Source organism: Vulpes lagopus, chromosome 11 (assembly GCF_018345385.1).
Source record: "Vulpes lagopus strain Blue_001 chromosome 11, ASM1834538v1, whole genome shotgun sequence".
Lineage (NCBI taxonomy): Eukaryota > Metazoa > Chordata > Mammalia > Carnivora > Canidae > Vulpes > Vulpes lagopus.
Genome location: NC_054834.1, coordinates 98,235,792 through 98,248,437, shown reverse-complemented (window position 1 = coordinate 98,248,437; position 12,646 = coordinate 98,235,792). Strand labels below are relative to the sequence as shown.

Sequence of the window (12,646 nt, the reverse complement as noted above, 5' to 3'; positions counted from 1 at the left end):
GGTAGATACTTCCAAATTCCCTTTTCTTTCTAACATCATTACAGAGGGGGGTTTATTCATCCATAAATTTTCATTGCACTTTGCACTCTTCCTCGAGTAATAGTTGTTTTGGTCCTCCACATTAATTTAAGCACAGTGCTTCAACCACCTATGGAATTGAAAACTGCAGTTCATGCATCCTGACCATTTTTTATGTTTCAGGTGGCACCTGTTCTCTTAACACAACACATGTTTTTAATTCAGTCTCATTCTTGAGTCAGCTATGTTGCTAAGATACCTATGTTGTCACAAATTTCCAAATATGTTTTCAGTTCGTATTTGCATACATTTTGGCCGCCAAATGAGGAAACAGTATTTAAATTGCCCTTTTTTGCACCCCTGGCCAACCGTTACTTTTTTAAAGCCCATGATAGGAGATATTTTAAGGAATGATCATTATGAGAAAATAGCCATTTTCTTTGTATCAAATATATTCTGACAGTATCATAAGCTTTGGAGGCTAGAATCATTCAGACAGGCAGGAGTCTGAAGAATTCAGTGAGTCTTACAACTGTGCCATGAACTTTGCTCATTCTTTCATCATTTATTTATTTTCATTCTTTCAACATTTAGCACCTACTTTGTTCCAAGCATTGTGTTAGGTGGTAAGACTGATGCCGATGAAAAATGGCAGTTTCAGTATCATTACTGAACCAACACCTAGTCTTGGAGAGCTCTCTGCATGTTAGGTACTGAAAATACATGCTTTACATACATTCCGTATATTCTATGTACATTATCTCATCTCATCCTCCAAACAATGCTATGAGGTAGGTATTCTTATTTCAATTTTACACATAAAGGACCTGAAGCTCCTCCCAAGATCCCATATCTACAGTAAGTGGAGTGGAGATCTTTTACAGATTGTCTTTACTCAAGAGCCATGCTTTTAACTATTTAACTGTAGATAACACTGAATAGTTTAAAAAAAAATTTTTATGGGTGCTTCCATGGCTCAGTTGGTTGGGTGTGCGACTCTTGAGTTTGGCTCAGGTCATGGGATTGAGCCCTGTGTCTGGTTCATGCTCAGCGTGCAGTCTGCTTGTCCCTCTCCCGCCCCTTCTGCCACCCCTCTGCTTGTTGGCACGTGCTCTCTCTCCACCCCCCATGCATATATATGCATATATATATAAATATTAAAATTTTTAAAAAATTTCTTTCTTTATGAAAGGAGTTAGTTATTAGGCATATTGAGGAGGAAGGTCTTTTTGTTTTGTTTTTGTTTTGTTTGTTTTTTGTTTTTGTTTTTGTTTTGTTTTGTTTTTGTTTTGAGGAGGAAAGTTTATAAACAGCAGCTCCCAGCTTGTCATTATTTCTGATCAAAGGGCTTGTGAGAGATGGTCAGCAAACAGCCCTGTGGTTTTGGTGTTGGAGGCTGCTGAAGGCATTCCCAGATTGGGAGAAAAAAGAGATCTGAGATGGAGAGATGTGTAGAAGTCACATGAAAGAGTCTCAGAAGGATTCTAAAAGGAGGAAACAGCTTGGAAAGAGGACATGGACATAGATTTCATAAGTAAATCCAACTTTTGTTAGAAAATGTGGTCATCAAGATTAAAATAGGATGGAATAAATCCATTACCCATCCAATACTTATCCCAATTATAATTGATTCATTATGTATTTATTTGTTTAATATCAGGTCCTTGTGAAAATAGCTCGGGCTCTATTCCCTAGTATTCACCAGTTTCATTAATGCCTAGAATATAGTAGATATTCAGTAAAATATTTTTTGAATGAAAGCTACTTAGGAGAACTTTGTATTGTACATATATGCTTTGGCCATTTCTATAATTTCTTTTAATGAACTAGTGGGCTCTGTGAAGTATTTATATTTTCTCAGGCCACATGTCCAGAACCCCAGATTCTTAATTTTCTTTTAAAGATTTTATTTATTATTTCATGAGAGACCCAGGCAGAGAGACAGAGAGAGGGCAAAGAGGCAGAGACACAGGCAGAGGGAGAAGGAGGCTCCCTGTGGGGGTCCCAATACAAGACTTCATCCCAGGATCCCAGGATCATGACCCGAGCCAAAGGCAGACACTCAACCACTGAACCACCCAGTCATCCCAGATTCTTAATTTTTTATACTATACTCTTTTAAAGATAAAATACATCTAATCATGGAATCACTGCATTGGCCAGTTTGGAATCTCTGTTATCAATATAAGACTTAGTTAATTGTTTACCCCTGAGATTGAAATGGCTTTCCACCTTGTAAATTATGTATGTTTGGTAAATTTTAATGGAAAGCTTAATTACTTCTTTCTAAAGACAGCCTAATTAAGTTGCTCAGGAGACTACTCTTCAAATTCATTGGTTTGGAGGGTGGTTTTGTTGATTTGTTTTTATTTAAGGAACATGAAAAGCCAATGCAAAAACAAAAATAAAAATAAAAGGCAAGCTGCTCTATAACTCTTCTCGAAGCTCCAATAGACATTTGTCAAAGGGTCTGCATGTATTTAATTAAGAACAACATATAACCTTACTCACCACCCTCCAAATAATGAAAAAGGCTTTTAATTGCCAGAAATTAATCACTGAGGCTGACCATATGTCTCTGTCAACCATTTGTCAGGTTTAGAACTGAATTAGGGGTGGTCATTTTCAGCTGCAAATATTTCTACTTGCTGTTGGTTCTGGGTCTTTGTAAGCCTGGGCCTTCCTAAGAGGAGAGTCAGTCTCATCCCATGTTAAGTGATCATAACCCTGGTCCCAGGGAAGCATAATGGGGCGAGAATACAGTACGAAGTCAGGCCTGAGTCTCCATCATGGCTCCTTTGCTTACTGATTATCTGCAAATGCCTTAACATCACAGAATTTTTCTTCTGAAGAGCAGGACTCTGAGGATGCAGGGCAGTAGTCTATGTGACAGAGCACTTTGTAGAATCTAAAGTTCTGTGTGTTACTGAGCTGGGAACAGCTAAAGAGCCAGACTTGGATTTTATTTTATTTTATTTTTAACCAAAATACGCAGAAGAATACTCCCTCAGGTTCATTGAGGGAGAAAAATTGAGAATTTCCCATGGAGGCCAGTTTCAGCTTTTCATTAGGAAGAACCAAGAGTATTGTTATGATCATCACCATCCAGCCAATCATTGCCAGTGGCCGAATATTGGAGAGTGTTAGACTAGAATGTTTTATTGGGTAATTTTACGTATATTACATGTATATATTACTTTGTAATTACATAACTCAGGATAAGAAAACATCTTTCATTTATTTTATCTTCCCCAGCACCTATTATATAAATTGTTATCAATACATCAGGGCTACGATCTAGTATTCTTTAAGAACTTGCAAGTGGAGACATAGGACTGTGTCTTAAGAACTAACTTTAAAATCACCATTTATATTTGAACAGAAATATGCAAAACCATCATAAAGAGACACCTGGAAAAAAACTAAGAGGTGGAAGTTGCTTAGGTCCATCTAAGCACTGATTTCAGACGAGGGGGGCCCCTCACCAACTGGACGTTGAGTGTTATCTGTTAGCAGGGCCATCCTAATTATATAGGATTAAACAAATGGCTTGACTCTGCATTCAGTACCACTTCAACTAACCCACTCCGCTTGTTCTGGTTCCTTTCTCATCAGCATCCTAATTATTTTTTTGTTTCCAGTATAGATATGTTACCAGAAAAGAGAATACTGGTGACTTGCTTTATGATAATTTTATCTCCTACCTTACTATAAACTAGACTACTGTCATTCTGCTTTTACCTTATCAGTTTTATGAGCTGGATGTTATAATGTCACTCTCTTGAGACATAGATGTGATCACCTTGAGTTTCTGAGCCTACATGGCTGGGTACCAGACAAAAGCCTGTAGCAAATTAGCCAGAGCTGCCTTGTGGGCACTGACTGAAGGGTATTTCCCAGTAGACACACCCAAGTCTTTATACCCCTGTGTGCTGAATGAGTATGAATCTTCCTTTTTCCTTTGACTTTCTATTACAAATATAGAGAACACCATGGAGTTCATTTAGTCGAGAAAAGTTCAGTGAGTTGGCTGGCATCCGTCAGAGCCAGTCTTGGAAACCGGGCTGTGTGCCATCCACCCCCCCACCTCCGCCCAGGGCCTGGTGTTCTTCGTGCAGAGTGCAAAACACTCCCTCAAAACCATTGCTTGGACAATTTGATCATTTCTGTTGTTTCTTGAAAGAATAAGGCAGGCAAGGCTGATCTTTTTTGTTTGCATTATGTTTTCAAATGTCCTATGTTTAAAATTAGTGCATATGAGTCTGTCAGGGAGCATGTTAGAGTATACAGAGTTTGGTGGTGTCAATGTTAGTATAACTTAAATTTATTATACACTGACATGAATGCAGTGATGTGCTTTATTATATGTTTAGATGGATATTATGTTAATGCTAGAGGAGCTATGTAATGAAGACCCAGTTAGGAATTATGATGTGACTCATGCCAGTAGCATAAAAATTTAGAGCCCTACCAGAATGTAAGAGTTTCCTGTGCAACATAAAAAGTTATTTATCCCAACATAACTAAAGGAATTTATAGAGTTCTGTATAGATGTCTTTACTGTTAGACTTAAAATGCATTTGAAAATTTTGATTGATGAATATGGTAGGTACTATAAATTCAGATATAAGCAGTACGAAATAACTAGTGATCTGAAGGGTACCAGAATTTAAATGATCTAGAAATTTATTCAAATGATAGCCTTTCAGAATTGCATGTTAACAATAGGTAATATGAGAAGCAGGACAGTCTAGAGGAAAGACACAGAATTTGAAGTCACATAGGCCTGAGTTCAAATCCTTTTCCTCCCACATATTGAATGACCTTGGGCAAGGTACTTAACCTCTCTAAACTGGTCTCATCATCTACAAAGTGAGAATTATAATGTCTGCCCTATTGATTGTTTTAACAAGCATCATCCATGTGAAGCATTTCCCAGTATAGTAACCTGCAGTTATCAGTTAACAAATGTAAGGAGACATGTTGTCACTAAGTACCTTGGAATATATTCCATTCTTGGATCTAATGGAGAGAATTTAGGTTATAAATTATAAATCAGGGGGAAAGGTATGAATAATCTGTATTTAGGGTGAGCCTTGCTTAAATCCACTAATCATGATATAACTTGATATTGGAGGTTTTGGGAAAGCTGTTTTTTTTTTAATTGAATTATAGTTACCCACAATGTTACATTAGTTTCAGGGGTACAGCATAGTGATTCTACAACTCTATACATTATGCTGTGCTCACCACAAGTGTAGCTACCATCTGTCACTGTACTACTGTATTACAGTACCATTGACTCTATTCCCTGTGCTGTACATTTCATCCCTGTGACTTAGTCATTCCTTAACTGGAGGCCTGTAGCTCCCACTTCCCTTCACACATTTTGCCCATCCCCTCCCTTTCTGGCAACCATCAGTTTGTTCTCTGTATTTATGGTCTATTTCTACTTTCATTTGTTTATTTTGTTTTGTTTTTTAGATTCCACATATAAGTGTAATTATATGGTATTTGTCTTTAACTCATTTTACCTAGCATAATTCCCTCTAGGTCCATCCATGTTGTTGCAAATGGCAAGATCTCGTTCTTTTTTATGGCTGAGTCGTAATACTTCATTGTATATGTGTGTGTATCTCACATCTTTTTCTCTATTCATCTATGGACAGACACTTGGTTACTTCCACATCTTGGTTATTGTAAACAATGCTACAGTAAACATAGGGGTACACGTATCTTTAAAAATTAGTGTTTTCATCTTTGGGGGGTTAATACCCAGTAGTGGAATTTCTGGATCATATGGTATTTTTAAGTTTTTGAGGAATCTCCATACTATTTTTCACAGTGATTGTACCATTTTATATTCCCACCAACAGAGCAGGAGGGTTCCTTTTCCTCCACATCCTCACCATTTGTTGTTTATCTTTTTTGACTCTAGTTATTCTAACAGGTGTGAGGTGATATCTCAATTTGGGTTTGATTTGCATTTCCCTGATGAGGAGTGATGTTGAACATCTTTTCATGTGTCTCTGGCCATCTATCTATCTTCTTTGGAAGAATGTCTGTTTAGATCCTCCACCCATTTTTAATCAGATTATTTGGCTTTTTGGTGTTGAGTTGTTGTATCAGTTCTTTATATATTTTGGATACTAACCTTTTATCAGATATGTCAATTGCAACTATCTTCCCTTCAGTTGGTTGCCTTTTCATTTTGTTGATGGGTTCCTTTGCTATGCAAAAGCTTTTTGTTTTGGTGTAATCCTAATAGTTAATTTTTCTTTTGTTTCACTGCCTGAGGAGACACATCTTAAAAATGTTGCTGAGACCAATGTCAAAGAGATTATTCCCTATATCTTCTTTTAGTTTTGTTCTTTCAGATCTCACATTTAGGTCTTTACTCCATTTTGAGTTTATTTTTGTTTATGGTGTGCGAAAGGGCACCAGTTTCATTCTTTTACATGTAGCTGTCCAGTTTTCCCAACACCATTTATTAAAGAGGCTGTCTTTTCCCCATTGTAGATTCTTGTTTCCTTTGTCATGGATTAATGAACGATCCAAGCATGGCTTTATTTCTGGACTGTCCTGTTCCATTGATTTATGTCTGTTTTTGTGCCAGTCCCATACTCTCTTGATTACTTACAACAGATTTTTAGTATATTTTGAAATCTAGGGCTGTGATACCTCCAGCACTATTGTTCTTTCTCAAGATTGCTTTGGCTTTTTGGGGTGTTTTGTGGTTCCATACAAATTTTAGGACTATTTTTTCTACTTCTATGAACAATGTTATTGGTATTTTGATAGAGATTGCATTGAATCTATAGATTGCTTTGGGAAGTATGGATATTTTGACATTATTAATTCTTCCAGTTCATGCATGGAATGTTGTTCCATTTGTTTCTTGTAATCCTCAGTTTCTTTCATCAGTGTTTTACAGTTTTTAGAGTATAGGTTTTCACCTCCTTGGTTAAGTTTATTCCTAGTTATTTTATTCTTTTTGGTACAGTTTTAAACAAAATTGTTTCCTTATTTCTCTTTCTAGGGCTGAATCTTTTTATATTGTAGTTTTTAATTTTTATTTTTTATTAGTTTCAGGGATAGAGTTTAGTGATTCATCAGTTGTGTTCTTTACATCAAGTGACGTCCGTAATCCCCATCACCCAGTTACCTCATCCCCCTACCTACCTCTGTTGTTTAAATTGTGGCCTGCTCACACTCCCTCAGTACTATCCCTTCCCACTACGGTTTGCAGTTTCAGAAGTAGCAGTTTTCTTCTTCCCATTCTCTGTGTAGTCTGTCCTTTGTTGTATAGAAGCTGTCCAGTCAACCCTCAGTTCTTGAGGAGGAGTTACACTACAAATAGGTGTAGATGTGGTATGTCCCTGGAGGAGGTGAGTGTAGGATCTTCCTATGTTACTATCCTTGACCCCAAAAATCAAAGTTGTATTCTTAATATTTGAATGTTATTATTTTATAGAAATTGCAGAATTTTGCTAAAACTGAACCAGGTTTATCCAGTCGTTAATCCAGTTACTCTTCATCTCTCCAAGCCTCTGTGCCATGCCAACTAGAACTTTCCTTCATAGTGCTTTTCTGATGGAATGTTGACTATACTTAGTTAACTGGAATATTGTGTTCATGAGTCTGTGGCATCATGATGATATTCAAAGGATGTGACTGTGTGAGGTCCTTCCAGTTTCCTAGAGAATACTCTTACTATTAATGAGTTCTGATGTTGAAAATTAGACTTATTCTTTTGGTTTAAATCTTGGTCCTGTATTAAAAACCAGGTATGGGGGATCCCTGGGTGGCTCAGCCGGTTTAGAGCCTGCCTTCAGGCCAGGGTGTGATCCTGGAGACCCGGGATCGGGTCCCACGTCGGGCTCCCTGCATGGAGCCTTCTTCTCCCTCTGCCTGTGTCTCTGCCTCTCTATGTCTCTCATAAATAAATAAAATCTTAAAATAAATAAATAAATGAATGAATAAAAACCAGGTATCTGTGGAAAAGGAAGTATAATCAGTTATTTGTACTTTAGCATGAATAAGTTGATAAGACCCTTCCCTGTAAGCAGGTTTTAGTGGGAAAGTGGACAGAACATGGATTCTCAGTTTGAGCCTGGGAGGTCAGATTGCCAGGGCAGGATAAAGTAAGGTTTGCAGAAGAGTGATGCTTGTGATGTGTCCTTAAAGCACCTGGTTACAACTTAACCTGAAGCTCACACTGCTTAGGCCAGTGTGCCTTGGGCCTCTTAACTATCTCAGAGTCCCACTAAATTAACCCTGATCTTGGAATTAGAAATCCTTAGATACAAGGAAAGGAGAGAAACTTCTACTTATTGATTATTGTCTGCCAGGAATAATGCAAAATGCTTCCCATATATTATCTCATATAATTCTATAATGTAAGTATTTTAAATCAGTTTTACACGTAAGGAAACAAGACTAAAAGAAATTAGTAACTTGACCAGGATATGTCACAGCCAGTAGATAACAGGGTTAAGATCAGCATTTTTGTCTGTGTCCACAACCTCTGATCCTATTTTTTAAAGATTTATTTATTTATTTATTTATTTATTTATTTATTTATTTATTTATGATGATAGACATAGGGAGAGAGAAAGAGAGGCAGAGACACAGGAGGAGGGAGAAGCAGGCTCCATGCCAGGAGCCCGATGTGGGACTCGATCCCGGGACTCCAGGATCGCACCCTGGGCCAAAGGCGGGTGCTAAACCGCTGAGCCACCCAGGGATCCCCCAAATTATTTTTATTAGACAAACAACAGGTAATAGGGTCAGTGGTAGAAATTTCTTTATTTGAAAAACAGCAAATGTGTTCCCTCCCAAGGTCACTTATTTCCCCCTTCTGTTCCTTATTCCTCACACAACTGCCTCCTGCTACCCACACACCATTTCGTAGTCCATTTCTCTGTATTTTAGATGGTATGGATGGAGGTAGAAACAGAGGGTTGTGAACTGCCTGTTCTCCATTGCCTTCTCGAGGCTCATCACCCTCATACAGGAGAATGTACAAAAGTGCTATCAGTATCAGGGGTGGCCAGGGTTAGGTCTAGGGCAGGCCAAAGAGTTAGTCGAAATGAAAAAGTAGATACTGCTGCTATTTCCAGCAGGAATGACCTTGTGGGAGATGTGCCCTGTCAGTTTAGATCCCCACCCCACCCTCTTTCCTATCTTTCATGGAACCAGAATGTGAGGGGGCTATATCCCTAACACCTGGGTTCCTGGGTTTATTTCCTATTCCCATTATACGGTAGCAGAAGGAGATTCCAGACTTTAGAGACAAAACACAGGGATTCAGATCACAAACTTTTAACTTATTGACTGTGACCTTGAGCAAGCTACTCTATGAGCATTTCTTCCTCTGAAGAATGTTCATTATACAACATAATCCCAGGATTGGTGTGGCCAATAAATAATATCAAACATTGCTCTGACTTCTTACCAAATGCTGGTAATCTTTCCTTTCACACTTTCCACACCCCTCCCACTCCTGCTCCCTCAGCTAATATGCATGTCATCATATGCCTTATAAAAGATAGAATTAGAGTTTGAATTTGGGAGATTTGGTAAAGACCATAATCCAAAGGGAAGGGCAGGAGTTTCCAGGCATGTTTGTATGGTATAAACCAAAAGCAGATTGATCTATCAACTCCTTGAGAGCCGGAACCTATGTTTTACATTATACAGCATAACCTGCAGCTAAGGGTGCAGGGCACCCTTGTAATACCATCAATTAGTGAGTGCTTACTAGTAGGCAGTCTGTTCCTCTTTTATATGTCATCTCTTTTAAACTGCCCTGTTCATGTATGTAAATGAGGTAAGCAAGGCACCAAGCAAATCTCCCAAGATTAGGATTCAAACTTTAGTGTCCCTGATTTCAGATCCCATCTTTTTTTATTATAATACACTGCCCCTCAATAAAAATAGGTGCCTTCATTTGGTATTTTTTTTTAACTACATACTTAATGGACCTTTATTTGTGTAAGCTACTATGCTAAATTCAAGGTATATACTAAGATGTGCAAGACCCAGCCTATATGAACAGCTACACAGGAATTGTGATATTAGATGGAGTGTGCTACATCTCACAATTAATGAGCAAGGGAAGGGTGCAGAAGTTCACAGATGGGTAAAGTCACACCTTATTGGTGCAGATCCTCAAAGGCCCCAGAAAGGAGGGCGTGTCTGAACAGCACCTCTAAGGCTGCGTTGCCTGTTGTGTGTACTGTGCACTGAACTTGAAATCTAGGGATGTTAGCTAGCATTATTTTTTCTCTCCATCCGTTGTTGGATCCATACTCGAAAGGAGGAAATAACTAGGGAAAACACCTTCCAGAGAATCAGAGAGAAAAACAACTACCCTCAGTCTTCAAAATTTTCTTCTCATTTTTGGATTTGGGTGGATATAGCATAATGTTTAAGAGGCCAACTCTTAACTACAACCAACTAGCTATGCAGAACGTTAACTTCTGTCGGCCTCTGTTCTTTCAACTATGAAGTGAGGATAATATATACCTCATGGGCATCTTTCTGTGGATTTAATGGGAATCTGTATGTAAAATGCTTAGCTTAGCTAGGGGCCTGGAATATGGATACTTAATAAAATAAATGATAGCTATCTAAATATGGCCAGAAAGGGATGCCTGGGTGGCTCAGTGGTTGAGCAACCTTCAGCTCAGGGTGTGATCCTGGACACAGGATCGAGTTTTACATCAGCCTCCCTGCAAGAAGCCTACTTCTCCCTCTGCCTGTGTTCTCTATCTCTCTCTCTGTGTCTTATGAATAAGTAAATACACTCTTTTTAAAAAAAAAATTAAATTAAATAAATATGGCCAGATAAGTATAAGGATGAGTAGTATATATTTCCCTAGAATATCAGAACATTGATAATAGTTCTAAATTTTAGAATTAGCAGTTCTTGACTTGAGAGCTCCTGCAGCAAAATTAATGCAGAAGTTGCATTATTGCAAGTTACTGAAGGCATGATGTGGCCAGAAAACCCCTAGCCCTTTCAGGGTCACTAAGAACCTCATCATTGACTATTGTTTTTCTATCTCCTGTTGCCCTAGGTAGCTGCCCAAATTGCAATTAATCCAGTATGTCTCGATTAGATACAAAAATTATTTGGGAAGAAAAGTGACTATGGAGTCTATGGTATACTTGTCTCTCAAAGACAAAATAAGCACTTTTGCCCAGGCATGAATTTTCTCTGCTATCCATCTTTTTGTGCTTTGGTTGAATTTTAGTTACTAAACTGAATATCGGGATGGTCTATAACAAAGGATCTTGATCAGAAATAGGGAGGAAAAAAGGCTGCTTTGGATTCCGTGGGTGATTGTTTTCTTTAACATAGTAATGTAAACATTAAACATTATATAGAGAAAAAAATTTACTGTTAAACTTGCCTTTGGAATATTTTTCTAGTGTCTACTGAGAATCAGATAAATTTCACCTTAGGTTGTACATGACTAAAGGGTTGGTTGGCGTTTATATTTTTAGTCATCACATGACAAACTAGGTCTAAGCTGAAAAGTAATTTAGGTTAGGCAAGCAAAGTTCTTTCCATTGTATTTTCTCCTGGAACAGGAAGATTTTTTTGTTTTATTTAGTTACATAAGGGTATAAATTTGTGGAAATAAATACCTGTAGATGTAAATATTAAGTTCTGCCTTTTATTAGAAAATACTTCAAAAACTGTGTGTTTTTTTCCTTAATTTTTTTTTTTTAAGTAATCTCTACACCCAGCATGGGGCTCAAACTCACAACCCTGAGAACAAGAGTTGCATGCTCTCCCAACTGAACCAGCCAGATGTCCTTAGAAAGTTTTATTCTTTTAAAAAAACTTTCTAAGAAAAAAAATAAAAAATAAAAAAGTATTTGGGGATGTTTAGAAAATCAGTCATCAGTATTCCTAATAGCTAGCATGGTTTAAGAATAACTTTATGTCCTAATTAAACTAGAATCTGCATTGGGCACATAGTCCCCAGTAGATTATGAAGTCTGAGATAAATTGTGGTAAGCAAATGGACTGAATTCATTAAAATATAGTTTTTGATTCTTTAAGCACAGTGCAACAATTATTAGAATCATAATGGGTTAAACTTAATTACTATAACATGAGGAAAGAAATGGGAGATGTTTAGGGAACCAGTATGGGAAAACTTAGCTTCTTATAGCAGGTTAGGAAAAAGTATAGGTATTCCTCTTAAATGAAGCTGGGTTTAACTCTCTTACCCAGCACCCTTCTCACTTTTTATATCAGCAAACAAATACCTAACTCAGACCTGTGTGCATGAGAAACTTTCCCCAGCTGGCTCCATGATCTGGCCTCAAGCTGTTTGAATTAAGAATGTTGAGACTAAATTAAAATAGAGATTGGATCATTTATGTATAGATTCACAACAAATTTCCTCCTTATAGGGAAACAAAAACTGACCACTTCCAGGTGTTAGCAGTATTATATGCACCCTCCTTATTCTACATGAAAATAGAGTGCTCCCATGTTAAAAGCCTTTTCTTTTTCATCAAAATACTTACCAGTTTTTGTTCATCCTAAATAAAATTAGGTCCTTGTTAGCCAGTCTCAGTCTATAATGCACAAAGGAAGATATGG

General features: G+C 37.6%; 1 protein-coding gene across 8 annotated transcripts in view; it reads left to right on the top strand.

The window, feature by feature from the left end:
• The window catches only part of CHN1 (chimerin 1), a 194,641-nt gene that overhangs the window by 132,392 nt on the left and 49,603 nt on the right, over positions 1-12,646 (top strand). The gene's annotated exons all lie outside the window — the stretch shown is intronic.